This window comes from Amblyomma maculatum, chromosome 2, assembly GCF_055883805.1.
Source record: "Amblyomma maculatum isolate TAMU_Amacu chromosome 2, ASM5588380v1, whole genome shotgun sequence".
Classification (NCBI taxonomy): domain Eukaryota; kingdom Metazoa; phylum Arthropoda; class Arachnida; order Ixodida; family Ixodidae; genus Amblyomma; species Amblyomma maculatum.
The window spans coordinates 191,245,261-191,273,245 of NC_139345.1; the positions used below are offsets into that span (position 1 = coordinate 191,245,261).

General features: G+C 47.7%; 1 pseudogene; it reads right to left on the reverse strand.

The window, feature by feature from the left end:
* LOC146200775 (uncharacterized) overlaps positions 1 to 27,985 on the reverse strand; it is an 87,513-nt pseudogene that overhangs the window by 33,688 nt on the left and 25,840 nt on the right.

Consider the following 27,985-nt stretch of genomic DNA (forward strand, 5'->3'; position numbering starts at 1 on the left):
TTTGTTCACTGTCTGCCTAATTAGGCTTGGACGTGAACTGTAAGATTTGTTGTGCCAACCGAATGTTACACGGGATGTATTTTGGGTTACTTTAGAGAAGTTGTTCAAAGTATGCGATTTCTTTCTGCAAGATTTTCAAAAGAATATTTATCCACTGTGAAAAAGAAAAAGTTGTACAACGATTTATGCGACGGTGTTCTTCCGGAGCCCATCTATAAGGCCATATACAGGGGAGTCCCTGGCAGGAATGTACTGAAGAGGGTAAAGAGAATGAAAGTTCCGGCAGCGGCTAAAACTTTCTTTTTTAAGTTGCACACTGGAACTTTGCCAGTAAAATTGTTTTTACAAGAAAAAGGGTTATTTCTTCCGTGGGGTGCACATTGCTTAATTTGTAAACAACCAGAAACGATAGATCCTGTATTTCTTCCCTGTTGGGAAGGGGTTTATTTTTGGGACGTACTTCAAAAATCCATAAAGAAAGATTCACCTGTTAATCCTTACGGAATACGGTACTTCATCATCATCATCATCACCAGCCTGATTATACCCACTGCAGGGCGAAGGCCTCTCCCATATTTCTCCACTTAACCCGGTTGGAGCTTATCATAGGAGGTTGCGGCCAATTACTGCACCAGGGTGGCCAACTCCTGTTCTGGTGAGGGAGTGCGTTGCCGGAGGTGTCCACCGGCATCAGGTCGCACCCCAAACCTGTTTATGCAATTCCATCGACACGCGAATTTTTCTTTTTCTTTTTTTTTTTTTTTTATCCGGTGGAGAATTGCGCGGCACCGGGATTTGAACCCCGGTCCTCTTGCATGCGAGGCGGATGTTCTACCGCTACGCCACCGCTGCATACGGTACTTACCCACGCAAAATGAGGAGGGGATTCCATATGATTCAATCATGCTAATGGGCCTCCACAGTATATGGCGTTCACGCATGGCAGGATATCACTGTGATCCCGATGCGCGTCCTGCACGAATTTTTTTCCGCGAGGCTCTCCATTGGTTTATCGAGATTGTGAAGTTTGCTGATGATAATCCTGATTGGTTGCCAAAAGGTAGAACCTTTGATGTATCTTAAAAAATTTTAGAAAAGCCAGCCCCTGGCAGGCTTATTATATAAATGTCTTGTGTGTGTTTCTGTTGTCTTGAAAAAGTCAGGCAATAAAGAAAAAAAAAAAGCTTTGGTGGTGCAATGGAAAGACGCCCGAGTACTGTGCCGGAGTACCCGGGTTCGATTCCTGATTTTCGATAGAGGCGAAACGAGGAGGCGTCCGTGTGCTCTTTTTTTTCTTTATTGCCTGGTATTGACGCATTGCAGTGCAGCGGTGGCGTAGCGGTAGAACATCCGCCTCGCATGCAAGAGGACCGGGGTTCAAATTCCGATGCGGCGCAATTCTCCACCGGATAAAAAAAAACATCCACGTGTCGATGGAATTGCATAAACAGGTTTGGGGCGCGACCTGATGCCGGTGAACACCTCCGGCAACTGACTCCCTAACCAGAACAGGAGTTGGTATCCCTGGTGCAGTAATTGGCCGCAACCTCTCATGATTTGTTCCATAAAACCCCGGCCTTCAGTCACCAGCGGCTGCGGAACAACTGACCACGGCGGCGGTCAGACCTGTGACGCAGCAGGGGGTGCTAAGAACTTCTGACTCCGCTGAATAGGCCGCCATTGGAAACTGACCCTGGAAACGTATAACGCTATAACCCCAGCTAGTGAAGCTAGTTTAGCAGTGCTGTTAGAGGAAGTAGAGGGTATGAAAAGGGATGTCATAGGGCTTAGTGAGGTTAGGAGGCGGAATGAGGCATATACTGTACTGAAGGATGGGCATGTACCGTGTTACAAAGTTTACCGGAGAGGCGAGAACTAGTAGTAGGTTTCCTTGTCAATAAGTGTATAGCGGGCAATATAGATGAATTCTTTAGTATTATAGAGAGGGTGGCAGGCATCGTGATTAGGCTTAATAAGCGGTATAACCTGAAGGTTGTACAGGCCTATGCACCTACATGTAGTTATGATAACCAGGCAGTTGAAAGCTGCTACGAAGATGTAGAATCGGCAATGCGAAAAGTAAAGACGCAGTATACTGTACTAATGGGCGGCTTCAATGCCAAGGTAGACAAAAAGCAGGCAGGAGACCAGGCGGTAGGTGACTATGGCATTGGCTCTAGGAATAGCAGGTGGGAGAGTTTGCAGAGCGTAATAAGTTAAGAATCATGAATACCTTCTTCAGCAAACGGAAAAACCGGAAATGGACATCGAAAAGACCTAACGGGGAGAATAAAAATGTAATTGACTTCATACTGTGTTGAACCCCCGCCATTTTGCAAGATGTAGAGGTAATCGGGAAAGTGCGATGCAGTGACCACAGGATGATGCGGTCCCGAATTAGCCTAAATCTGAAGAAGGAACGTTACAGAGTAGTAAGAAATAAACCCATCAACGAATTAGCGGTGAGGGTGAGGACAGAAGAGTTCAGGAAATCGCTACAGAATAGATATTCAGCTCTAACCGAGGATGGCGACATTACCCTAGCAGCAATGAACAATAATTTCAGAGATACTATCACTACTGAGTGCACTGGCGAAGTAGGCGTTAGGATAGTTAGAAAAGATACCGGTAAGCTGTCTAAGGAGACGAAAGATTTGATTAAGAAACGCCAGTGTATGAAAGCTTCATATCGAACACACCAGACAGAATTGGCCGAGATATCAAAGCTAATCAATAAGCGCAAGGTGACCGATATAAAGGAGTATAACATGGAGAAAATTGAGCATGCTGTACAGAACGGGGGAAGCCTTAAAGCGGCAAAGGAGAAATTGGGCATAGGCAAAAACCAGATGTATGCGCTAAGGGACAAGGCGGACAACGTCATCATTAACATGGACAACTTAGTCAAAGTAGCCGAAGAGTTCTATACAGATCTCTACAGTAGCCAAAGTAGTTAGGACCGTATTGAGATTGGCGGTGCAGAAAAACAGTCAGACGTTCCACCAGTGACGAAGGACGAGGTCAAGAAAGCATTAAAAACTATGAAAAGGGGGAAAGCAGATGGATAGGGCCAGTTAACCATAGATTTGTTGAAGGACGGGGGGATATAGTGCCACAAAAACTGTCCATCCTACGCTGTGCCTGGTGTCATCGACGGTACCGGAACCATGGAAGAATGCAAACATCCTCATTCATAACAAAGGGGACTCTAAGGACCCTAAACATTACAGACCAATCAGCTTACTGTTTGTTACGTATAAGGTATTTACTAAGGTAATCGCTAATAGAATCAGGACAGCCTTAGGCTGCAATCAAGCAAAGGGTCAAGCAGGTTTTCGGAAACGGTACTCTACTATCGATCATATCCATACCATCAACCAGCTGATAGAAAAATGCTCGGGATATAACCAGCCCTTATGCATAGCATTTATTGATTACGAAAAAGTATTTGACTCAGTAGAAACCTGGGCGGTGATGCATAGTTCTGCATAAAGAAAGTAACAAAATTCTCATAATCAAAGGTGTTAGGCAAGGAGACAGATCCCCCCAGTACTATTCACAGCTTGTTTAAAGGAAGTATTCAGAGACTTGGAATGGGAGCAGTTAAGAATAACGGTAGATGGAGAATACCTCAGTAATCTGCGATTTGCTGATGACATTGCCTTGCTAAGTAACTCGGGAGATGAACTGCAAATAATGATTGATGACACAGACAGGAAAAGTAGAAAGGTAGGCTTGACAATCAATATGCAGAAGACTAAGGTAATATTCAACAGCATCGGGAAGGAACAGCAGTTTACGTTAGGTAGCGAAGCACTGGAAGTAGTAGGCGAATATGTCTACTTAGGACAGGTATAGTAACCGCAGATCCTGACAATGAAAAGGAAGTAACAAGAAGAATAAGATTCGTATGGAGCACATTTCACAAGCACTCACAGATTATGACCAGCAGCTTACCGGTATCGCTGACGAGGAAAGTATACAACAGTTGCATCTTACCTGTACAAACCTATGGGGCTGAAACGTGGAGGCTAACCAAGAGGGTTCTACTTAAGTTGAGGACAACGCAGAGGGCTATGGAAGGAAAAATGGTAAGGGTAACATTAAGAGATAGGAAGCGTGCAGATTGGGTCAGAGAAATAACTCAAGTTACTGACATTCTAGTGGAAATCAAGAAGAAGAAATGGGCATGGGGGGACACGTAGTGCGAAGAGAGGATAACCGATGGTCGCTTAGGGTAACAAACCGGATTCCAAGGGAAAGAAACCGTAGTAGGGGCGGCAGAAAGTTAGGTGGGCGGATGAGGTTAAGAAGTTCGCTGGGGTCAACTGGACGCAGCTAGCACAGAACCGGGTTAATTGGATAAAATATGAGAGAGGCCTTCTACATGCAGCGGGTATTGGCAGGCTGATGATGATGATGATTGAAATATTGCTTTTCATGAGAACAAAATCAACAAAAATCACTCAAATCACATATGCTATTTACATATGAGTATACTAAAATTCGGGAAGGAACAGCAGTTTACATTATAGGTAGCGAAATGCTGAAAGTAGAAGGCGAATACGTCTACTTAGGACAGGTAGTAACCGCAGATCCGGACCATGAAAAGGAAATAACAAGAAGAATAAGATTGGGATGGAGCGCATTTGGCAAGCACTCGCAAATTATGACTAGCAGCTTACCGGTATCGCTCAAGAGGAAAGAATACAACAGTTGCATCTTGCCTGAACTCACCTATGGGGCTGAAACGTGGAGGCTAACCAAGAGAGTTCTACTTAAGTTGAGGACAACCCAGAGGGCTATGGAACGAAAAATGGTAGGGGTAACATTAAGAGATAGAAAGCGTGCGGAGTGGGTCAGAGAAATAACTCAAGTTACCGACATTCTAGTGGAAATTAAGAAGAAGAAATGGACATGGGCAGGACATGTAGTGCGAAGAGAGGATAACCGATGGTCGCTGAGGGTAACAAACTGGATTCCAAGGGAAGGAAAGCGTAGCAGGGGGCGGCAGAAAGTTAGGTGGGCGGATGAGATTAAGAATTTCGCAGGGGTCAACTGGACGCAGCTAGCACAGAACCGGGTTAATTGGATAAAATATGAGAGAGGCCTTCTACATGCAGCGGGTATTGGCAGGCTGATGATGATGATGATTGAAACATTGCTTTTCATGAGAACAAAATCAACAAAAATCACTCAAATCACATATGCTATTTACATATGAGTATACTAAAATTCGGGAAGGAACAGCAGTTACATTATAGGTAGCGAAATGCTGGAAGTAGAAGGCGAATATGTCTACTTAGGACAGGTAGTAACCGCAGATCCGGACCATGAAAAGGAAATAACAAGAAGAATAAGATTGGGATGGAGCGCATTTGGCAAGCACTCGCAAATTATGACTAGCAGCTTACCGGTATCGCTCAAGAGGAAAGAATACAACAGTTGCATCTTGCCTGAACTCACCTATGGGGCTGAAACGTGGAGGCTAACCAAGAGAGTTCTACTTAAGTTGAGGACAACCCAGAGGGCTATGGAACGAAAAATGGTAGGGGTAACATTAAGAGATAGAAAGCGTGCGGAGTGGGTCAGAGAAATAACTGAAGTTACCGACATTCTAGTGGAAATTAAGAAGAAGAAATGGACATGGGCAGGACATGTAGTGCGAAGAGAGGATAACCAATGGTCGCTGAGGGTAACAAACTGGATTCCAAGGGAAGGAAAGCGTAGCAGGGGGCGGCAGAAAGTTAGGTGGGCGGATGAGATTAAGAAGTTCGCAGGGGTCAAGTGGATGCAGCTAGCACAGAACCGGGTTAAGTGGAGAAATATGGGCGAGGCCTTCGCCCTGCAGTGGGTATAATCAGCATGATGATGATACTAAAATTCACGCATACACAACAAAGCCTTGACAGTCACTCGGGAGGTTCTGTCAGCTTTCTGGATTGCCATAAACCTGTCCACACTTTCCCGAAAATAAATGCTGGCAGGCCGTGCCTCTTTAGCGCAATGGTAACCCGTATAGAATGGAAGCCCATGAGCATAATTAAATAAATTAGATAGTACCCTATCCTCACTTTCTACGCATAAGTACCGAATGCCATGCGGTTCTAGCGGAAAATCTTTCATTAGCGTTCTTTGCATTACATCCCCAAAAAATACCTCTTCCCAACGGTGTATAATAACATGTTATGGTTGCTGGCTTCTTGCATATTAAACAGTGTGATCCCCAGGGTATGAATAATCCATTTTCTCTGCGATGTCAGTGCACGTTAAATAAATCCGGGTGGTCACAATTAATCCGCAGCCCTCCACTACGTTTCCTCTTTCACTATTTCCACTTTCACTACCATCCTCTTTCCTTACGGCGCGGTTCAGAGGTCCAGAGAAACAAGTGTGAGAGATACTGCGCCTTTCCCTTCCTGCGAACCAATTATTACTAATAATATTTCGTTCACTGGAAAAGAGAAGTGCAGTATCTGTCACACTTTTTCCATGGACGCCTGACCCGTGCCGTAAGGAAAAGGTAGCAGGTGGGAATGAATGCGGAGAGAGAGAAAGGGTGCCGTAGTGGAGGCTCCGGAGTAATTTTGACCACCTGAGATCTTTGATGTGCACCGATATCGCACAGCACACTGACGCCGCTTCGTTTCGCCTCCATTGAACCGCAGCCATCGACGGTTGGTTTCGAACCTGGGTGAGGGGGGGGGGGTGGTAAAATATTTTAATGAGAATGTTTAGGAGGTTTTAGCGGCGGTTGGAGTCCTCAGCGACCCGTCTCTACCTGTAGCCATTTATAATTACAAATACTCATCAGCATAAAGTGTTCAGATATCTCTCTTCCGAATAGGATAAAAAAGGCAGAGCCCACCGCCGAGCGCAAAATGCTCGATCCATGAAGTTGTGTTGTAGCAACGCAGGTTCTTAAACTCTATGTTTACGAAGCATTGATATATTCTTTTCTGTTCACCCACTTACCACTCTGTGATTGTTGCCTCCCTTATTACGCACATGCCCACTCGCATACCTGCACACCATACGAATTTGAATCATAGGTCACGTGACATACAGATACACTACCTTTTTCTCGAGGTACGCACACGGTCCTTGAGATTATCCGGATCTTGCTTGAAATGTCAAAGCGAAATCGATGTGTTTTTAAAAAAATACACTATTTAGGACAGAGGCTATTTATATTCGCATTTATTGTAATCTCTTACTCGCCAGAATTCTCGGTCTAACCCATCGTATAATGTCGGCGCTTCGGGGTGAGTGAAATAGTAGCGCGAGGCATACACAGGTAGGGACTAAAGTCTCTCGACCAAACGTCTGGCAATTTCGAACTATAGAACCACGATGTAAATGAATTATCACCTTATTTCTCTAGCACACATGAAAAAATTAGACTTGAACATTCACATCAAAACTATAGTCCGAGGCAACTCGTCGATATGAACGTTATGCACTTTGGTTGCAGTTTGCGTGGTCCAAAGTCTTTTGTCCTTAATAGTACACGCGATGTCAAGAGCTGCCGACCAATTACGATTCTCGCGGAAGAAATACGACGAAAACGTGGGACTTTTAGATATTATTAAACTGTCGCCCTTAGGTAATCTTCCGTGGCATCCATAGGGCTTGTGTTACAAAGTTATGAGTGAGAATTTGAGTGCTTTTGTATATGCAGAGAGGCAGAACCACTTCCTCGAAAGTTTGAAGTGTATAAATGACCCCCAATCTTCTAGGGCAGGCTTTGCAAGTTCTAGGTTGCTCGATCGTTGTTCCATGTAGATTGACATTTGTATTGCACTAATTTCACGTAACCCTTAAAAGGTATTCTGATTTGCTATTTTCTTGTTATTACCTATTTAGAGCACAACAACGACAACACAGCTTCTGCAAATTGTCCATGACTTCTAAGAAACAATTAATTTTGGACTTTAAGCAAACGCAATATTTGTAGATTTCTCCAAAGCTTTCGACAGGGTCCCTTACTGTCATCTGATTTAAAATTTTAAACTTATTGGAATAGACCGTAACACTGTCGCGTGGGTATCATCTTATCTTTCCCTCAGATCATAATACGTATCAGTTAACAATGCTGAGTCAGACAGCCTTGAGGTGTTTTCCGTAGTTCCGCAGGGGTCTATTTTGGGTACATTGCTTTTTTCTGGTGTATATTAATTACATCCCATCAAATGAGGAGCCTAACATAACAGTAACTATTTTCGCAGACGATTGTGTTGTGTGCACAACTGTTCGGTCCCTGGACGATCAAATCAGACTTGACCTCTCACTGAACAACATCGCGAATTGGTGTGAAAAATGGGGTATTAAGTTCGATGTCAACAAAACAACATGTATCAGCTTTAATCGTAAAGGGATACCGAACCAATACACTTATACTACAAGAGGCACAGCTATAATAAGGTCAGACACTGTGAAATATTTAGGTGTGACGTTTTCAAGCACACTCAACTGGGCTACTAACATTGATAGCACATGCACAAAGGCATTCTGGCAGCTCACTTTCTTGCGTCGGAAACTGGCTACAGCACCATGTTGTGTCAAATTAAGTGCTTTTAAAACCCTCATTCAGCCGATACTTGAGTATGCCGGTATCTTATGGAATACAGCGCATGACACTCCAGATACTCGCTGTACGATACCGTCAGCACACTACACAATCAAGCAAATATTACGACTTTAATATTAATCAGCATGACGTCTTTCTGCCATGAAGTTCCTTCTTGTTCTTTATCACGGGCGTATAAACACGTGAAACAAAGTACATCATGCCACCCTTTCAGCCTTCACAAGAATTAATCATCACAGATACATCAGACCCTTTCCGTCGCGTTGTGACACATTTAAATACTGATTCTTTCGCTGTGCTATTGAAGCATCGAACCACCTCCCAAAAGAAATTGTGTTGTTGTTGTTTGTTTTGTTTTGTGGGGTTTATATGAGAGACGCCGTAGTGAAGGACTCCGGAAATTTCGACTATCTGGGGTTCATTAACGTGCGCTGACATCGCACAGCACACGGGCACCTTGCTTTTCGCCGCCATCGAAAAGCGGCCGCCGAGGCCGGATTCGATCCCGCATCCTTGGGAACAGCAGTCGAGCGCCGTAACCACTGCGCCACCCCGGTGGGGAAGAAAAAATTGTGAATGTTGTTTCTGTTTATTTGAAATTAAAATCAGGGCACTTCTGTTGGAATAGGACTGACTGTGAATATCCTGTTGTTCATTGGGACTTTGATTTGCGTGTTTCATTTTTACTTTTTTCTCAATTGTATTGTGGATTGCTTCCTGCGCTGTTGCATTCCTATTTCTTTCTTTGCACTGTAATTTTGCTGTTCTTTAATTCTGGATTGTTTGTCTTCTGACCCCCTGTATGAGCCTGTAAAGGCGTACAGTATATGTAAATAAAAAAAATAAATGAATAAATAAACTAGTGCGGCGCACGCGTCTGCTCTGTAGTTCTTAATTCTAACTTGACTCAAGACTTGTCAGATTTTATGAATCGTTCTTGAGAATTCTAGACACATAATGTCCAGGCAGTGGCATGACTGCATCGGGCTGAGGGCTCTTTCTAAACTTAAGCATTCTTTGTAGGTCGCACTCTTTGCAATTTTCTCTTTAATCTCTTCGCTCTATACAGCACCAAAGATGCCACAACATCCATCAGTGGTGACAGATGGCTATGGCGGAATTCTTATATAAATCAATCAATCAATCAATCAACCAACCAATCAATCAATCAATCAATGTACTTTAGTTTTCCAGCTGGATGGTCTCCTGGGCAAAAAGCTTCTCAAGAAGCTTGACTAAGGCTCAAGAGACCACTACGTGGCAGTAGCACACAACACGAAAACACAGCAGCAGCATATAGCACCGACAATCATTATATAGTTGGTTGATAAACAGTCGAAAACATGAAATTTACATTGGACATAGAAAACAAAGACAAAAATCAAAGAATTTACTGAAAACATCCTAAAACTGTAAACACACACAGTTCAAAACGCATAATTCACATTCAGAAAGACAAAAAAAAATAAAGTTGTGAAACACACGTTTTCACAACACAAGTTGCATCGGCTCCCTAGTGATTACGTGAGAGTTCTGTGAATATGTTGAGAGACTGCAAGGCTTTCTTCTCGAGGGTAATTATGTGTGGATAGAATGTTAGTTTTCTTGCAATAGGTTGTGCCCGTTTTGCAGGTAATATGTGCCAGTTAAGTAGAGAGTAGGAGCAATTTGCAGGCCCCTTTGAATGAAGAAAATTAACTGAGCTTTTTGTAGGGAAAATATTGTCACGGACAACAGGGCTAGAGGTGACTAAAACGACGAGACGAAGCTGCACCAGCAGGAAACATTCGGCGCACAGCACGCGAGTCAACTTCAGTGTCCTCTTCTTCCAGGCGCAGCAAGAACATGGGGACACCAGGTGGCATCACTCCCCCTCTTAAAAAAAGAAATAAGGGACGGAGCGCGAGCGATGGCCAATGTAAGCGAAAAAAAAAGATCAGCACATGGACAGCATAGATAACGGAGGCGGGGTAAGGTGTCCTACGCGACAACGAAACAAGCGCATAGCGCACTACCGCGTGAAATAGGGCTTCATGCGGACAACGTGCACGACCTCGGAACGTGGTTGCCGACGAGAGGGCTGCACAGTACCCACTGAAAGAACTTCGTAAGTCACTTCCGTGACTCGGCGCAGAACTTCGTAAGGTGCGAAGTAACGGGAAATCAGTTTATCACACAAGCCGGGCCGACGCACTGGGGTCGACACCCAAACTTTCTCTCCAAGATGGTATTCGACGTGTCGATGACGGAGATTGTAGTGGCGTGCATCCGTGCCCTGCTGTTGTTGAATGTGAATGCGGGCAAGTTGACGTGCTTCCTCAGCGCGCTTAGCAAAGTGCTCGGCGTCTGGCATGACTGGAGGACATCTGTGCAGCTCGGAAGCATGGCATCCAACATCGTCTGAACGTCACGTCCGTAGACTAGGCGAAATGGTGTAAAACGCGTCGTCTCTTGGGTGGCCGTGTTGTAGGCATATGTGATGTAGGGGAGAATTTCATCCCAGTTTTTGTGCTGCGAGTCTATGTACATTGCGATCATGTCGGCGATGGTTTTGTTGAGTCTCTCCGTGAGGCCATTCGTCTGCGGGTGATATGCAGTAGTTTTTCGGTGGCTGGTATGACTAAGCTCGAGCACGTCGTGCATGAGCTGTGCCGTAAACGCGGTGCTTCGATCGGTTACGACTAGGGACGGTGCGCCATGACGCAACACGATTCGCTGCATAAAAAATTCAGCGATCTCAATTGATGTGCCCCGCTGCACTGCCTTGGTTTCCGCATAACGTGTGAGATAGTCGGTCGCGACTATAATCCATTTGTTACCCTTCGATGACAGCGGAAATGGGCCCAGTAGGTCGATGCCGACTTGGTCAAACGGCGTCCGAGGTGGAATAATAGGTTGGAGCAAACCCGCGGGCTTGAGAGGAGGCACCTTTCGACGTTGACACTCGCGGCAGCCTCTGACGTAGCGATGGACGGCGTCAGAAAGTTTAGGCCAATAATAGGCTTGACGAACTCGAGCGAGTGTGCGTGCAAAGCCCAAGTGGCCGGAGGTGGGCTCATTGTGGCAAGCAAAAAGGATATCGTCGCGAAGGTCGGCCGGCACGACAAGGAGGTGCGCTTGATCAACAGTGCTGGAGTTTTTCTTGAATAAAACGCCATTCCGAAGACAGAATGCGCACAGGTGCCTTCCAAACTGGCGGGGGACGTCAGCAGTGCGCCCCTCCAGGTGGTCAATGACAGGTCGAAGGTCTGGGTCAGCTCGCTGTCGGGTCATTATGTCTGAGGCATTCACTAGTCCAAGAAAACCTCTGTCGTCCGTGACGTTATCGTCAAATACGACGGGTGCCCGGGAGAGCGCGTCAGCATCTTCGTGCTTCTGACCAGATTTGTACACAATGGAGTAATCAAATTCTTGGAGGCGAAGGCTCCATCGTGCTAGGCGCCCCGATGGGTCACGGAGATTGGCCAGCCAGCACAAAGAATGGTGGTCAGCAACGACTTTAAACGCACGGCCATAGAGGTAAGGCCTAAATTTCATAGTTGCCCACACAACCGCTAGGCATTCCTTTTCCGTAGTGGAATAATTTGTTTCAGCGCGGGAGAGCGTGCGGCTGGCATACGCAATTACCCTTTCCACGCCAGCTTGGTGTTGAACGAGTACAGCGCCAAGGCCGATGTTGCTGGCGTCGGTGTGGACTTCGGTGGCAGCGTCTTCATCAAAGTGCGCGAGAACAAGGGTAGTTTGCAGTCGTCTACGCAGCTCCGCAAAAGCCTCCTGTTGCTCGGCGGCCCACACGAACTGTGTATCATCCCGCGTGAGGCGGGTGAGGGGTGCGGCTATTTTGGAAAAGTCGGCGATGAAGTGGCGGTAGTACGCACACAAACCCAGGAAACGTTTTAAACTCCTCTTCGTGGCAGGAACGGGAAATTTGGCGACAGCGGCAGTTTTGTCGGGGTCTGGCCTAACGCCTGCGGCACTCACAAGATGACCGAGAAACTTCAACTCTTTGTAGCCAAAGTGGCACTTCTCGGGCTTGAGCTTCAAGTCAGCTGACCGGAGGGCATCTAATACTGCGCGAAGGAGTTCGAGGTGTTCTTCAAAGGTTTCAGAGAACACGACAACGTCGTCGAAATAAACTAAACAGATTTGCCATTTGAGGCCGGCGGGAACGGTGTCCATCATGCGCTGAAAAGTAGCCGGCGCTGAACATAGGCCGAATGGCAGCACTTTAAACTCATACAGTCCATCTGGGGTGAAAAAATCTATTTTTTCGCGGTCCCGCTCATCGACCTCAATCTGACAGTACCCGCTCTTAAAGTCAATGGAGGAGAAGTACTGGGCGCGACGAAGCTTGTCGAGTGAATCGTCGATACGGGGCAGCGGGTAGACGTCTTTTTTAGTGATGTCGTTCAACTTTCGATAATCAACAGAGAAGCGAAGGATGCCATCTTTTTTTTTCACCAGCACGACAGGGGTGACCACGGGCTGCTGGAGGGTTGGATGACACCATCACGAAGCATCTCCTGAACCTGTGTCTGAATCGCTTCACGTTCCGTCGTTGAGATGCAATACGGCTGCTGGCGTATAGGGCGGGCATCGTCGGGAGTAATTATACGGTGCTTCACAAGAGACGTTTGCCGAATTTTCGATGACGTCGCGAAAGAAGCACTGTATTTTAGAAGGAGAGAACGCAGGTCGTGCTGCTGTGTTTCCGAGAGATCTGCACTAATATCCAGACGATCAAGGGATGGGCGCACATTTTCAACTTCTTCGAACGTAAAACATTCAGAAACGTCCGCTAAGGCGTCGGCGAATGCGATTGCGGTAGCGCGGAAAAGATGGCGGGGTTTGTTCGTGAAGTTAGTCACCAGGAGCTCAGATCGGCCGTTACGGAGATGGATGACTCCGCGCCGAGGTGATGCCGTGGGTGAGCAAAAGGGACTGGTTGCCCTCAGCGACCGCCGTTCCGTCACGTAGTTCATCGCAGTTAACAGTCACAAAAACACTGGAACGTGGCGGAATAGAAACGCTCTCGGCGGAAATTTGAAGAGGGGCACGGCTTTGGCGGTCTGCGGTGTCAGTATCATCAGCTTTCTCGGTCGAAAAGGTCACGGTACGCTTCCGGAGATCGATAATGACCCCATATTCCCGGAGAAAATCGACACCAAGGATACAGTCGCGGGAGTAGTCAGGTATCAGAAGGCAGCTGACAACAAACGTGGAGTTGCGAATTTGGACTCTCGCCGTGCACTGACCGCTCGGAGTTACGACATGTCCGCCAGCGGTTCGAATCTGCGTGCCAGACCATTGCGTCATCACGTTTTTTAGAAGCGCCGCTAGCTTCCCGCTTAAAATCGAAAAATCAGCACCAGTGTCTACCAATGCGCTAACCTTATAGTCGTCGAGGAGCACGGGTATATCCAGCGAGAGTCTATCTTCACGTGTACGAACTGTCGTCGGGGCCGTCAAGTCGCGGTAGCTCACAGGTCGCGTTGTCGGGGGGTCTTCGTCGCGTCGATTTGAAGCGGCCTCGCCCCCTGAGGTTGGTGTCTTTAGTTTTCCCGGCTCGGACTAGGCGACCGTCGCTGCGCCATCCCGGAAGAGCTAGGCTGCCATGATGGTCGGCGTGGAGACGGAGATCGTGACTGTCGCCTAAAAGTTGGCGCCATGCGCTGCTGGGCTACGTAGTCCTCAATATCCCGGGGTCGTTGGTCTAAAGGAGGGCTACGCATGTCGATGGGGAAACCCTTCACTCCCAGTTGTCGATGTGGGCACTGTCGATAGAGGTGACCAGATTCTCCGCAGTGGAAGCACAGGCGCTGCCGATTTGGGGTACGCCACAGGTCTGCCTTTCGCTGGGGTGGTCGGCGGTTGTCGATGTACGGCTCGGGGTGGGCTGAATACAGTGAGCCTTGGTCGGGTGGCAGTAATTGTGTGGAATCAGTTGGGGGACGTCGCAAAATGTCAGCATACGTTGGCCGACAGGACTCGGTGGAAAAAGATGGCGGGTTAGCAGATGGTACCGAAGGCCGAAGTGGTTGCTGGAGTTCTCGGACAATGCTAGCGACAGAGCCGACCGTCGGCTGGGGAGCACCGAAAAGCTTCTGGAGCTCTTCACGCAAAATGGAGCGGATGATGTCGCGAAGAAGATCCGGACTAGCCCCGAAGGCCGAATGCGGCTCCGTGAGCGAAGCGGCGAGTACCGGCCTGTCGTAGGTCGTAGACCGCTGCTGGAGCATCCTTTCCATCGTAATTTCTTCCGAAAGAAACTCGGCAACTGTGCTCGGCGGATTGCGCACGAGCCCAGCGAGGAGTTGTTCCTTAACGCCGTGCATGAGATGGCGCACCTTTTACTCTTCGGGCATGGCCGGGTCAGATCGTCGGAACAGCCTAATCATGTCCTCCACGTAAATTGTTGTGGTTTCGTTCGGCATCTGTACGCGAGAGCGTAAAGCCCTTTCCGCTCGTTCTCGGCGATCCGGGCTTGTGTAGGTGTCCAGGATGCAGCGGCAGAACTCGCGCCACGATGTTAGGGCGCCTTCGCGATTCTCGTACCAAGTACGAGCGCCATCTTCCAGGCTGAAGAAGACGTTCCTGAGCTTTGCGGCGTCGTCCCACTGATTAAATGCGGCGACCCGTTCAAACTGGGTGAGCCAGTCTTCGACGTCTTCCGTCTGACAGCCGTGGAAAGCCTTAGGCAGTCGTGGTGTCTGTAGAGTGTAATACGTTGGAGTTTGCATGACAGGTCGAGGGGCGGCTGCGGTGAATTCCAACGGCCCGTGCTCTGGTGGTAGGTCTAGGTTCTTCCGGCTAGCGCGGTGAACAGGAGTGTCGATTGGCACAGGACCTGAATCCTGGGTATGCGGAGGAATGCGGGACATATACTGGGATCGATACCCAGCACTTCCACCAAAATATGTCACAGACAACAGGGCTAGAGGTGACTAAAACGAAGGGACGAAGCTGCACCAGCAGGAAACGTTCGGCGCACAGCACGCGAGTCAACTTCAGTGTCCTCTTCTTCCAGGCGCAGCAAGAACATGGGGACACCAAGTGGCAATATTCATCCATCTATAAGCATTTTGTTTATTGTCAGTAGTATGGGCTCTTCCACGTTACTAAGCTCCAGGACGTGGGCGCAACTTGAACTTCGTCAACGCAGGCAGAATTGGTGATGGGCTCTGCAGTTGTTTGGGTAAGAAACTCATTTTCGAGTTAAACCGTGTTATATTTGAAATAAACACCTAAGGTACTCCATCCTTTTAAACAAAATGTCTCGATATAATTTAGCCTAGGCGTGCAGGGAAAAGGCTTTCTTACAGGAAATCTTGCAAGCAGTTTACTATTCGGCCGCGGATGCCAAGGTCAGCTAGGTGGAGAAAAAATGCGAAGCCCCGAAGTACTTCCACGCCTTCAAAATTGCAAATTAAAGGATCAGACATTCTTGTCTTTGTATGAAAGCTTCTCGGACTGAAAGTCAGGTCAGTTTATGAGTATGTTTTACAAAACGACAGTGATGGATGTAAACTTCATGGGCTTTGAAAACTGCAACTAACCTAATGTAATAAACGCATTTCAAAATATTTGGCAAGAGGAGTAATGAATCTACAGTCCCCAAACAACTGGGAGAGGATGGCGTCTTTCCACTTTAAGAAATGGTGCAATCATTGCTCTATGTGTGGAGGTTTTTCCAAATACCTGTATATCTAGCTTTTAAATTTTTAAAATGTATCTATGGTAGAGAAAGATATTTAAGGCGTGTATTTTTCTTTCTAGCCTTGCGCTGCGTTGAACGAGTGGGAGACGAACGACGGTACACTTGGAGCAACACATGAAAGTCAACTTTATTCACCATTTCAAACTACAGAATTTAGTACCAATAATACACAAGACCTCTCTCCTATCAACATAGACTAGCTTGAAACCAAATGCAAGCTCAGCAGCTGGCACGGTAAACAACACTTGAGCTCCCTCGCAATTCTCTTCTCATTTCTTCAAAGCCGGTGTAAGGCCGCGGTGGTCCACTTTAAAATGATTAGGCGCGCGTGCCGGAGAAATCGGCGCAGATGGAAATGTCTAGCAATCTACAGAAGCAAGCGCCGCCGATTGCGCAATGCCGGCCACCGCGTTGCGCCTCCTTGCCCCCCATCGACTTTGGGGAGAAGGCAAGCTGGCCCATACGTGCATCCCACCGCATCGATCCGGTCCTCCTCACTTCACTTCGTGCGCTCGAGAAGTGATGTGATGAATAAACAGCGCTACAGGCCGGCCGCTCAGCGCACGGCTTCCAGTAAGTTCCAGTGAGGAGCAGAAGTTCGGAATCGCTGCGCGGATTGCGCTCCTTCTCCGCGTCTCGAAAATTCGGTGGCGATTATTTGATAGCGTGCCGCGGGGCGACCACCGGTTCTAATCTCGACGAAGCTAAGGTAGCGGTAGCAGGCAGACACCGGTTTAGATGAGGTCGTGAAAGGAGGCTATGACCTCATATCTTAGTTAACGCGCCTGCTCGAGCAGCGGCGTGTAGCGTGAGTTAATGTTTAGTCAAGTGTAGTCGCCTTTTTTTTGGTAAATAAACTTTCTATTCTTTGTGTTTTGCAATATGAAGTTTTGTCTTAATACGCCAGGTTAGTGGTGCTTCGTCTCACTGTATGTGTAAACTACACCTTTCCTGCCAAACCCACGAGCACCTTGAATAGGTGGGGAGAAGTAGAAGAAAAACAACGAACCTAACAATACGACTGGTGTCTGCCTGTCTCCACGATGTAATCTTGAACAAGAACCAAAACACCGGCGTCATGCATCTAACGTACTGACTTCCGCAATTTTCAGAACGTGAGGAGTGGTAGGCACTTCTTGGCTAGAAGCGTCTAGCATGCCTGAATGAAATTAGAAGCGAGTAGTTTCTACACGCTTCTATGTCCGATATTTTACACTTTGATCAGGTAAACAGCTGGAAAGCAGACTCCCGACAAGTTGCACCGATAAACCGTATTGCAATATGCTAATTGCATTCGAGCACTTCACGTATATATATCCGCTGGTAAACAGTGTGCCCCCTGTTGTGCATGATAACATGCACTGTGAAATTTTAATCAGTTGTCAGATCGAAATGTCACTGTAGTGTCTGCCTGGTCTTCAATGCTTGTTCTGTAAGCCGTGAGAGAATGATCTGTGAAATCACACCAGCTATCATTCAGTTTACGAAGCATATTCCCCCTTTTTCCAGATGCTAATGAATGACACAAAAACACGCACGCGCACAAGCACGCACGCACACACATACACGTGCACGCACAAGCACACACACACACAACCGCAATGATTCTTTTTTAGTACAATGGTGGATATTTTGTGCTTGAGTTTTCGAATTCTTTAGCTTTCGAATATATCGAGGTTCTCATGCATTAGGCATGTGAACGGAATGTTAGAAAAAAGAACGTCCAAAACCTCTATTTTCTCTTTCTTGCTTCTTTGGGTTCGCAAATTTACCGTGCCTTAATGTTTTGTTCCACAGCTCTTGAAAACTGTGTTGCAGCCAGCTGTGGTGTAGCCATAACGCAGCCAGTGAACGTTTTACTTAGCTCATCGATGCTAAAGCCATCTGAAAACAATTTGTTGAGACTAAGTTCTGTTCGAAACAGGGCTCAGGATTCTAGATAAAGCTTCCAGCGGGAAAGTATCGGCGGAATGACTGGAAATGGTGATGGTATGCAGATGACAGCACGTAGATGATACATTCTAACAAGTTTTATTGGTTGGCGTTCAGCTGAAAATTTCGGCGTATTCTCTGCCGTGGAAGCTGATCTATCTTTCTCATGGTGGAATGTTTAAGTTTACAACCACCAGGCTATTTAACTCACCACCGATGCGTGGCTTTGATTTTGTGAATATCGCCCATAAAAACCGATAGAAAATGCCACTCGGCTGACCGTCAGCTCTCCCACCTGTCTACAGGTGCTAGGTGCAATTTGGGTAGACAAGAAATTGGTGTACTTTTCCGTTCGAGTGTTCATGATCACATAAGTCTCAAAATTAATCAATTAGAATTTTTCGCCTAAATGTAACAACTTAAAAAGGGAGTTCATGGTAGATCGCTGTTGATTTCCAATATAATCTAATCCTGGTCCTGCCAAAAAATGACCCCATGGAAGCATGTGTTCTGTCGGATGATTACGATCAGAGAAAAGCACGCGTTTGTTCTGAAGTTTGAAAAATTCTCTATAATTGGATAGGGCAAATATTATAGTTAAAAAGGAAGTTATTGATGTGAAAACTTTAGTAAGCTATGTAGAAGTAATATTAAAAATGGTTGATATTAATAATAGTTGTTGATAATTAACGATCGTGGTGAATAACAATGATACAAAAATAGAAAAGAAAGTAAAAGTAAAAATGCGACAACCTCATGGGAGCGCTAATGCTTCCGAATTCTCGCAATGCTGTTTCTGCCCTGACCTGTAAGTTATTTTTCATTCAGCATTGTCCAGGTTTTATTAGAAGCTCAGATTTTGTGGAAACTAAATCTTTACGGCGCCATTGTTACTCAGGATCACCCATTTGTGACCGAAATTGACTGTTGACTAGGGCACGGTTCTCTTTTGGCTGGCTGCATATTCGCTGCATCCCCGGTTAATTTTGTTTCTTTATTCCAGCAGCTCTCAGCCGTTCTATGATTTGGATTTCAATAGTTTTCTATGTCAGAGCGAAAAGCAATGCCACTTTCGCTTTGAGCGTTTGTTAGGTATAAGACCTCGTGACTATATGACCATACTATGAAGGGTGACAAAAACTATATCAGAAGATTGCCGGTTCTTCTGGCACGCTCTCATGGTGCCCTCATGGCATTTTGATGGAGCAAAAATACTATATATAGTCAACGTGCTCAAGACTGCAGCCTCGTTGAAACCTGAAACACGAATTTTGAGAAAAGGGGCTTAGACATAAGATAACAATAAGACCTCGCTAACATATTGGTTCTATTAAATAAGGCAATTACAATGAATAATAGCACTCCATACAAAGGTAGCACGCGAGAAAGCACTAATTGATGACGCAATGCAGAGCGGTCTTGGTGCTCTAGTAGCGAATGATTTGCAGCACGTGTTGGAACATTTCACACATTGCATAGTGTCCTCCGATAAAAGTTAGAAGATTGCTTCAAGTGTACATATGCCACATATAACAATCCTCAGGCTATAAAAACAAAATCTCACGCAAAATGAGAGCGTTCAATCACTCTGAAACACAATCAGTCCCGCTGTATTGTAAACGCAGTAGGGAGGCCCAAATCACATTAGAATTAGAGCTATAGAACGCGTTGAATCATTGCTTCGCTTGCTTTCATTATGGGCTGAAAAATTCTTGAGTGTAAACTTGCTGCAGGTGAGATGGCCACCCTAGAGGTACCGATCACCGCTCGATAACTGCAGCGGGTCGAGTAGGTGAGGGAATCCGGCAGGGAGTATGAATGCCCGTAAGCGATCGCAAGAGTCCGTCCTGGTGTCGCTGATCAGCTCGGTTCCTTTGTGGTCGATCCGCACGTAGTATCTCTGGCTGCGCGAATGCCTGGGCCACTCTGCGTTGCTCGCATGGGGCAGACGTCTGCAGAGGTAGGAGGCAAAGTATGGTTAGATAAAATTATCGGATGAAAGCGGTTGATTTTGCGTTTTAGCGTTTGTATTCCATGAAGGGTTAATAAGGTAACGAGGAACAAATGGCGAAACAAACGCCTCTTCTTTGCGAGCATCAGTGGCTTTTTGCGTTGTGTTTTGAGACTGGGTGTCGCAAAGGCAGCCAGTGCGAATAAGAGAAAGGGATTGGTTACACAGCAGCGAGGAAAACCAACTTTAAAGTATTTCTAAAATCATTAATGAATAAGACTCTTGCTTTATGTTCATAATAGTTCATAGCATATTTCATTACGAGACGATTTGGAGTTGTGGTGTGGTTCGTCATGTGTGCATAGGTGCGTTTGAGCGGGTGAGTGATAGGTCTTCATTGACCTTTAAAGAGTATGATTAAAATGGCTTTATTGGCGAGCAGGCATGGATCTCGCGTGAGCGTAAACAGATCAGCCTCGAAGGCAATTGCATTACTCCACTATGCCATTGCTGTAGCCGGATATCCCAGTGTGTCGTTCGTCTTTCGACATGTCGCCTTCATCATCCATGCGTACGCAACGGGCAAGGACACACCACTGACCCATTGCCTGTAATGGACGCAAACCCAAAACTACGACTGGAGCAAAACCCGAAGTGCTAGAGCACCTAGTCCAGCTTAAATTCACATTTGGCCTAGTAGTGTTCAATTGTCCGCCGTTTTTATTTAATTTCACATATTTATCCCTCTAAAGAAATACTGCTATTTATTGTCAGTTCGCTGCTGGCTCAAGTGGTCTTTACGGATCTGCATTCACATTATCTAACCTCTAGCACTCTTGGTTTGAAGCAGGCAAATGCTAGTACCGCCCACGCCCATCCATACTGCTGGGAAGTAAAGCTATAGCTTGCGCATACCCTCAGTCGACAAAAAAGGATAATCAGCCCTGATTTAATTTAACACTCATGTCTTCTTCGGATCTTCCTTCGATCATTTTGGGGTTACTCAGTTCCAAGTTGGAGCATTAAATCAGTCGTGCGATCCGTTTGCACTGGAAGGTTGATTCCTATTCCTCTTTCCCACCTCAAATGGGCAACCCGACTTGGCAGCTTTCCCTCTCCCCCCCCTTCACCAACGTTTTGATATATGTTCTTGTTAAGGCTAAAAATACAGCGAGGAGTCAACGCTCGACCATGGCATCTGCCAGCTATCACCTCCCAACGCCGTGCCTGTGATACACCGCTCAGAACGCCGACGCCGACACCAGATGTTCTGCGTAATGTGTCATTATATCGCGTTAAAGAGGTTCGTAATTTGCGAAGGAATGTCATTCTTTAAGGCCTTCTTTTAAGTTGGAGGGCTCCGATGTAGGGCCTAACGAACTGTAATTTGTCCGTTTATAATGTTGATGTGGGTTTTGCAAAACACAAGGCAGACGTGGGTATTAATACCTTTACGACAAGGAGACCAAGTGTAGATTTGGATGCCGATACACCGTCGCGCGCTGAGTGAAATCTCTTGCGGTGGTACTTCGGCCCATACAAAGTTCTTCGACGCATCGTAAAACTGGACTACGAAGTGATCCTCGACGACACGACCACATCCCAGCGGCGCCGGGCGCGACCAGAAATCATTCCTGCTGTGCACTTGAAGGCTAATTACGCGCACTAAAGGCCGTAGATATGTTAATTTCTAATGATTTGCTTTACTTTTCTTTGTTTATTTTGGAAGCATCGAGTCGATGCTTTTCAATGGGAAAGTAATACGGTGAACCTTTCAAATCTGTCTTTCAACAGCCGCCGGCATGCGGCCTTGTCGTTGTTATTGTGGCGCACGGACCGACGTTTTACTCTGCGTGTGCATGCTCGGTATCGTACAACACTCGCCTTTATAGCTTTCTTTGTAGCGCGAGATGCCCCGAGATTAGGATGGAATGATCGCAGCCAAAAGCAAGTGTTTTCGTAATGTTCCAGAAATTTCCAGCCTAGCTTGGCTGATTTATGTAGATGTTTCTGCGACGATAACAATTGAGTACTCCCAAGTACCGTCGAGCAGGCTTGCTTTTATCGCCGCCCCCGAATCGTTACGTTCTTTTTCGGCTGCAAGTCAGTCCAATAAAGAGTTCATTCAGTCCAACGCCAGTCTCTTCGCTTGTTGGCTCGGGCAGCGTCACCAACACGCGACATTACAATAACAGCCTGAGATGAGCTTGGGCACCACAGTCCTTACTACAACGCGATAAAACTGGCGCAGAAAGACAACAAATTATTGTATTTTGGTAACCTGAAAGAACTGTAAGTACTATCTGGTATTCTCAATCCTTGGAAATCCCACTCAGGTGAAATAACCAATTTAAAATGCTCTGTGATCTCCTCCCTGTTACCAATTTGGATTGTTTTCTGCTGATATAAGTGTCTCGGATTTGTATGTTTTCATGATGTGGAGGCATATTTGCTGTGAAGAGGAAGAAGTGCACAATGAACATGCCAGTTAGTGGCATCGTGATCGCTGCGCGTGCTGGAGCTGACTGTGTTCGCTGCCGCTGTATTCGCCGCTGATCTGCTCAGTCCTGCTGATCAAGTCCTGTTGATCTGCTGAATAAACCCCCCATTCTTACATTTGGTGGAGGTGCTGGGTAAGATCTATCCTCTCGCCCTGGAACTCCGCAGCCGTACATTACCACCTCCTGCGATGCCTGAGGACGTCAACCACCAAGCCGTACAAGTTGGCTCGGCCATCATCTGTCCCGGCTCCCTCCGCCAGCGAGACCCCGCCATCTTCAGCGGCACTGACGACCACGATGTCGAGGACTGGCTCACATCCTATGAACGAGTGAGCGTTTACAACAAATGGGACGCGGAAACAAAGTTAAGCAACGTCATTTTCTATCTCACCGGCGTAGCAAACCTATGGTTTCGAAACCATGAAGCGGACATCCCTTCATGGTCCGCGTTTAAAGCCAGCTTCACTGAAGTTTTCGGCCGACCAGCTGTGAGGAAACTCCGCGCTGAACAGCGCTTGCGTACGCGGTCTCAACAAGTTGGCGAAAATTTCACGAGCTATATCGAGGACGTCGTCGACTTGTGCAAGCGCGTTAACCCACACATGTCAGAGGCCGAGAAGATCAAGCACATTCTGCAAGGCATCGATGACGATGCCTTTCAGATGCTGTCGGCTCGTGATATCCGCACCATCGCGGAAGTGGTCACACTATGTCAAAGTTATGATGAACTGCGGAAACAAAGGGCCATAACTCGCGCGAACACCATGCACTCTGAGTCCCTTGCTGGCCTGACAGATGCAGGCGAGCATTCTGCGCTCCTGCCACAAATTAAGACCTTCATTCGGGAAGAAGTTGCTCGACAGCTCTCCTTATATCCTGCCATCAAGAACCTTCCTCACACCTAGCTCCCAGTTTGCGCCACATTATTCAAGAACAGGTAGCCGAATCTCTTCCTCCAGCCCCTCAACCCATGCCTGTTACAGCGCCGTTAACATATGCGGCTGTTGCGGCCCGACCGCCACCTACATATGCTCCACCGCCACCAGCCTACGTTCAGCCGCCTCCTGCGCCTGCACGAGAACCTGCGCAGTTTATGCGACCGGCTCCAAGACCACGTAATCCCTGGCGCACGACGGATAACCGGCGAATTTGTTACACTTGCGGGCTTGCTGGACATATTTCTCGTTATTGCCGCAACCGTCTCCCGGTGTCGGCACCACCTACTCATGATTCTGCATACTGGTCTCCGACGCCTCAGTATTCCGCGCCTACTGAGCCTCCAGCCCGCCCTCAGTTCTCCCCAGACCGCTCAGCCATGTCCGACCGCCGTTCACAGTCGCCGCGACGCCGCTCTATCTCTCCGATGCGACGTCGACAGAACGCTTCACATGAGCAAAACTAGAGGCCGCAGTTCCTGAGGTGAGAACTGCGACCCAGTCGAACTTCCCAAGTCCTCATCTGTCGCCGACAAATCTAATTGAAGTTTTCATCGAGGGTGTTGCTGTCATGGCCCTAATTGACACTGGTGCTGCGATTTCGGTAATGGACGCAAAACTATGTCGCACTTTAAAGAAAGTGAAGACGCCAATTGCGGGACTTTCGTTGCGAACGGCCAGCGCTCAGCATATCTAGCCTTTAGCAGCGTGCACCGCTCGAATAGTCATCCAGAATTCCCTTTATACGATTGAGTTCGTCGTGCTGCCAAGTTGCTCGCACGCTGTAATTTTAGGCTGGGATTTCCTGTCGCGTCATGCTGCTATTATCGATTGTGCTCGAGCTGAAGTGGGGTTCTCGACTCTGCCCGATGCCTTACCAGACGCTGATCAATCAAATTCCGGTGCTAAAGCCCTCGTCGCCGAAGATATCGACCTTCCTCCCTGCTCTTCAGTGCTTGTTCGTGTCGCTTGTGCATCTATTAGCGATGACACCGTTCTCTTCACACCAGCCCATACTTTCCTGCGCCGCAAGTGCCTTCCATCGCCCTACGCAGTGCTCGCTATTTCCGCTGGCCTTTCCATGTTATGGGTCTCTAACCCATTTAACTCCCCTACTGCTTTGCGCCATGGCGAATGCCTCGGAAGTATCCAGCCAATCTCATCTCTTCTGATCTCTGAGGAACCTGACGACGCGCCGCACTGTGCCGTGACTGCGCTCAGCCCCCCTTCACCTGCGCCCGCTCCCCCCACTACAGACTTGTTCCTCCGTTCCATCGATGCCGATCTTCCTCCAGAGCAGCGTACTCAGCTTTTGAACCTACTACATCACTTTCGCTCCTCCTTCGACTCTCATCAAAGTTCTTTGGGTCAAACTTCTACAGTCACTCATCGCATCGACACCGGCACCCACGCACCACTACGACAGCGCCCCTATCGTGTGTCTGCAACCGAACGCCAGGCTATTGAAGAGCAAGTCGACCTAATGATCCAGAATGGCGTGATTCAGCCCTCAAGCAGCCCTTGGGCCTCACCTGTTGTCCTTGTAAAAAATAAAGATGGTTCTATCCGCTTCTGCGTCGATTATCGCCGCCTTAATAAGATTACGCGAAAGGACGTCTATCCTCTCCCACGCATCGACGACGCTCTCGATTGTTTGCAAGGCGCCGAACTCTTTTCTTCCCTAGATTTACGTTCCGGGTACTGGCAAGTCCCCTTGGAAGCGGCTGATCGCCCCAAAACTGCCTTTGTAACTCCCGACGGCTTGTACGAATTCACAGTTATGCCGTTTGGCCTTTGTAATGCTCCGGCAACATTTCAGCGGATGATGGACACCATTTTGCGTGGCCTAAAGTGGAAGACATGCATCTGCTACCTCGATGACATTGTTGTCTTTTCTCGTGACTTTGACACACACCTCTACCGTCTAAAGCACGTTTTGACCTGCCTATCTGATGCCAGACTGCAGCTGAATTTGAAAAAATGTCGTTTTGCAGCCCGCCAGCTCACCATACTCGGCCATGTTGTTTCCAAAGAAGGTGTATCTCCAGACCCTGCCAAACTTCGTGCTGTAACAGCCTTTCCGAAACCGACTTCCATCAAAGATCTACGTAGCTTCCTCGGACTCTGCTCTTACTTTCGCCGCTTTATTAGGAATTTTGCTTCCATTGCTGCTCCCTTGACAGAACTTCTGTCCGGCAGTTCCGACCTTTCGTCGTGGTCACCAGCGTGCGACGACGCCTTCAGTGCTTTACGACACATCCTCACGGCACCGCCTGTCCTACGTCACTTCGACCCCACAGCGCCTACTGAGGTCCACACAGACGCCAGTGGTATTGGTCTTGGCGCTGTGCTCGCTCAGCGCAAAGCAGGTTGTACTGAATACGTGGTCGCCTATGCCAGCCGTACACTCACGAAGGCTGAATCCAATTACTCTGTCACTGAAAAAGAATGCTTAGCAATTATTTGGGCTCTTACTAAATTCCGCCCTTACCTCTATGGTCGCCCTTTTGACGTAGTGACGGACCACCATGCGCTTTGCTGGCTTTCCTTACTGAAAGACCCGTCCGGCAGACTGGCAAGATGGGCTCTTCGCCTTCAGGAATATGATGTCCGCGTTGTTTACCGCTCTGGCCGCAAACATCACGATGCCGATGCACTTTCCCGCTGCCCCCTTACAGCTGAGGTCGCGAGCCTTTCCCCTTCCGACGATTCCCCGCCATCGCTTCACATCAATGACATGCCGTCAGCGCAGCGGCAAGATCCTTGGATAAACTCTATCCTCGATTTTATCTCCAATCCTACAGCTGCTTCTCCATCGCGTGCTCTTCGCCGCCATGCTTCCCACTTCGCCATTCGTGATAACCTCCTCTACTGCCGCAACTACTGTGCAGATGGCCGCAAGTGGTTGCTAGTTATTCCCCGGCAGCTACGTTCGCAAATTTGTGACTATTTCCACGCTGACCCACAATCCGGTCACGCGGGCGTCTTCAAGACATACACTCGTCTCCGGCTACGTTACTACTGGCGGGGTATGTACACCTTTGTACTCAAGTACGTACGCTCATGCCTCACCTGTCAACGTCGCAAGCCATCTCCTCAACGTTCTGCTGGAGAGTTGCTGCCGTTACCCAGCCCACCACGTCCTTTCGACCGAGTCGGCATTGATTTGTACGGGCCGCTTCCCTACACTGCGACTGGCAACCGCTGGGCTATCGTAGCCGTTGATCATCTGACGAGGTATGCCGAAACCGCCGCACTTCCATCTGCCACAGCGTCAGAAGTAGCTTCCTTCATTTTGCAGCGATTTGTTCTTCGCCATGGCGCACCTCGAGAGCTGCTCAGCGACAGAGGACGCGTTTTCTTGAGTTACGTTGTGAAAGCCTTGCTCACCAAGTGCAACATTATTCATAGAACCACCTCCGCCTATCATCCCCAGACTAATGGCCTCACTGAGCGTTTTAATCGTACCCTTGGCGACATGCTCTCTATGTACGTCTCCTCCAACCACTCAAACTGGGACCTCGTCCTTCCGTATGTCACGTACGCATACAATACCGCAACGCAGTCTACTACTGGCTTCTCCCCTTTTTTTCTCCTCTACGGCCGTCACTCCTCTGCTACAATCGACACCATACTCCAGTATCAGCCAGACATATCAGAGTATACACCTGCGTCTCAAGCAGCCCAGCATGCAGAAGACTGCCGACAAATCGCCCGCGCATTCACGGCTAACACCCAGTACCGCCATAAATCCAACCATGACAGCCAACACTCGACACCGCACTTCTCGTCTGGCGCTCTTGTGTGGCTATGGATACCTTCCAATGCCCCTGGACTGTCTTCAAAATTTCTTGCTAAATACCATGGCCCATACCGTGTTCTGGAGCGCACCTCTCCGGTTAATTATGTGGTGGAACCTGTTACGCCGTCCCATGATCTACGCCGGCGCGGACGCGAGATTGTTCACGTCCAGCGTCTCAAACCCTATTACGACCCTGCCGTCTTGCTCACGCCGTAAGTCGCCAGGATGTCTCCTCTTCGTCCCGCGGGTAATTGTGAAGAGGAAGAAGTGCACAATGAACATGCCAGTTAGCGGCATCGTGATCGCTGCGCGTGCTGGAGCTGACTGTGTTCGCTGCCGCTGTATTCGCCGCTGATCTGCTCAGTCCTGCTGATCAAGTCCTGTTGATCTGCTAAATAAACCCCCCATTCTTACATTGCTTATATTTTATTATTTGTCACATCCCAAAAACCCCACTGTGGTACAGTGTTTTTTATGGCCATGCACATGATTGTGGCATGGCTCAACTTTGCTGTCTCGTTAACATGTCTGAACATAGTGAAAAATCGTTTATGTGC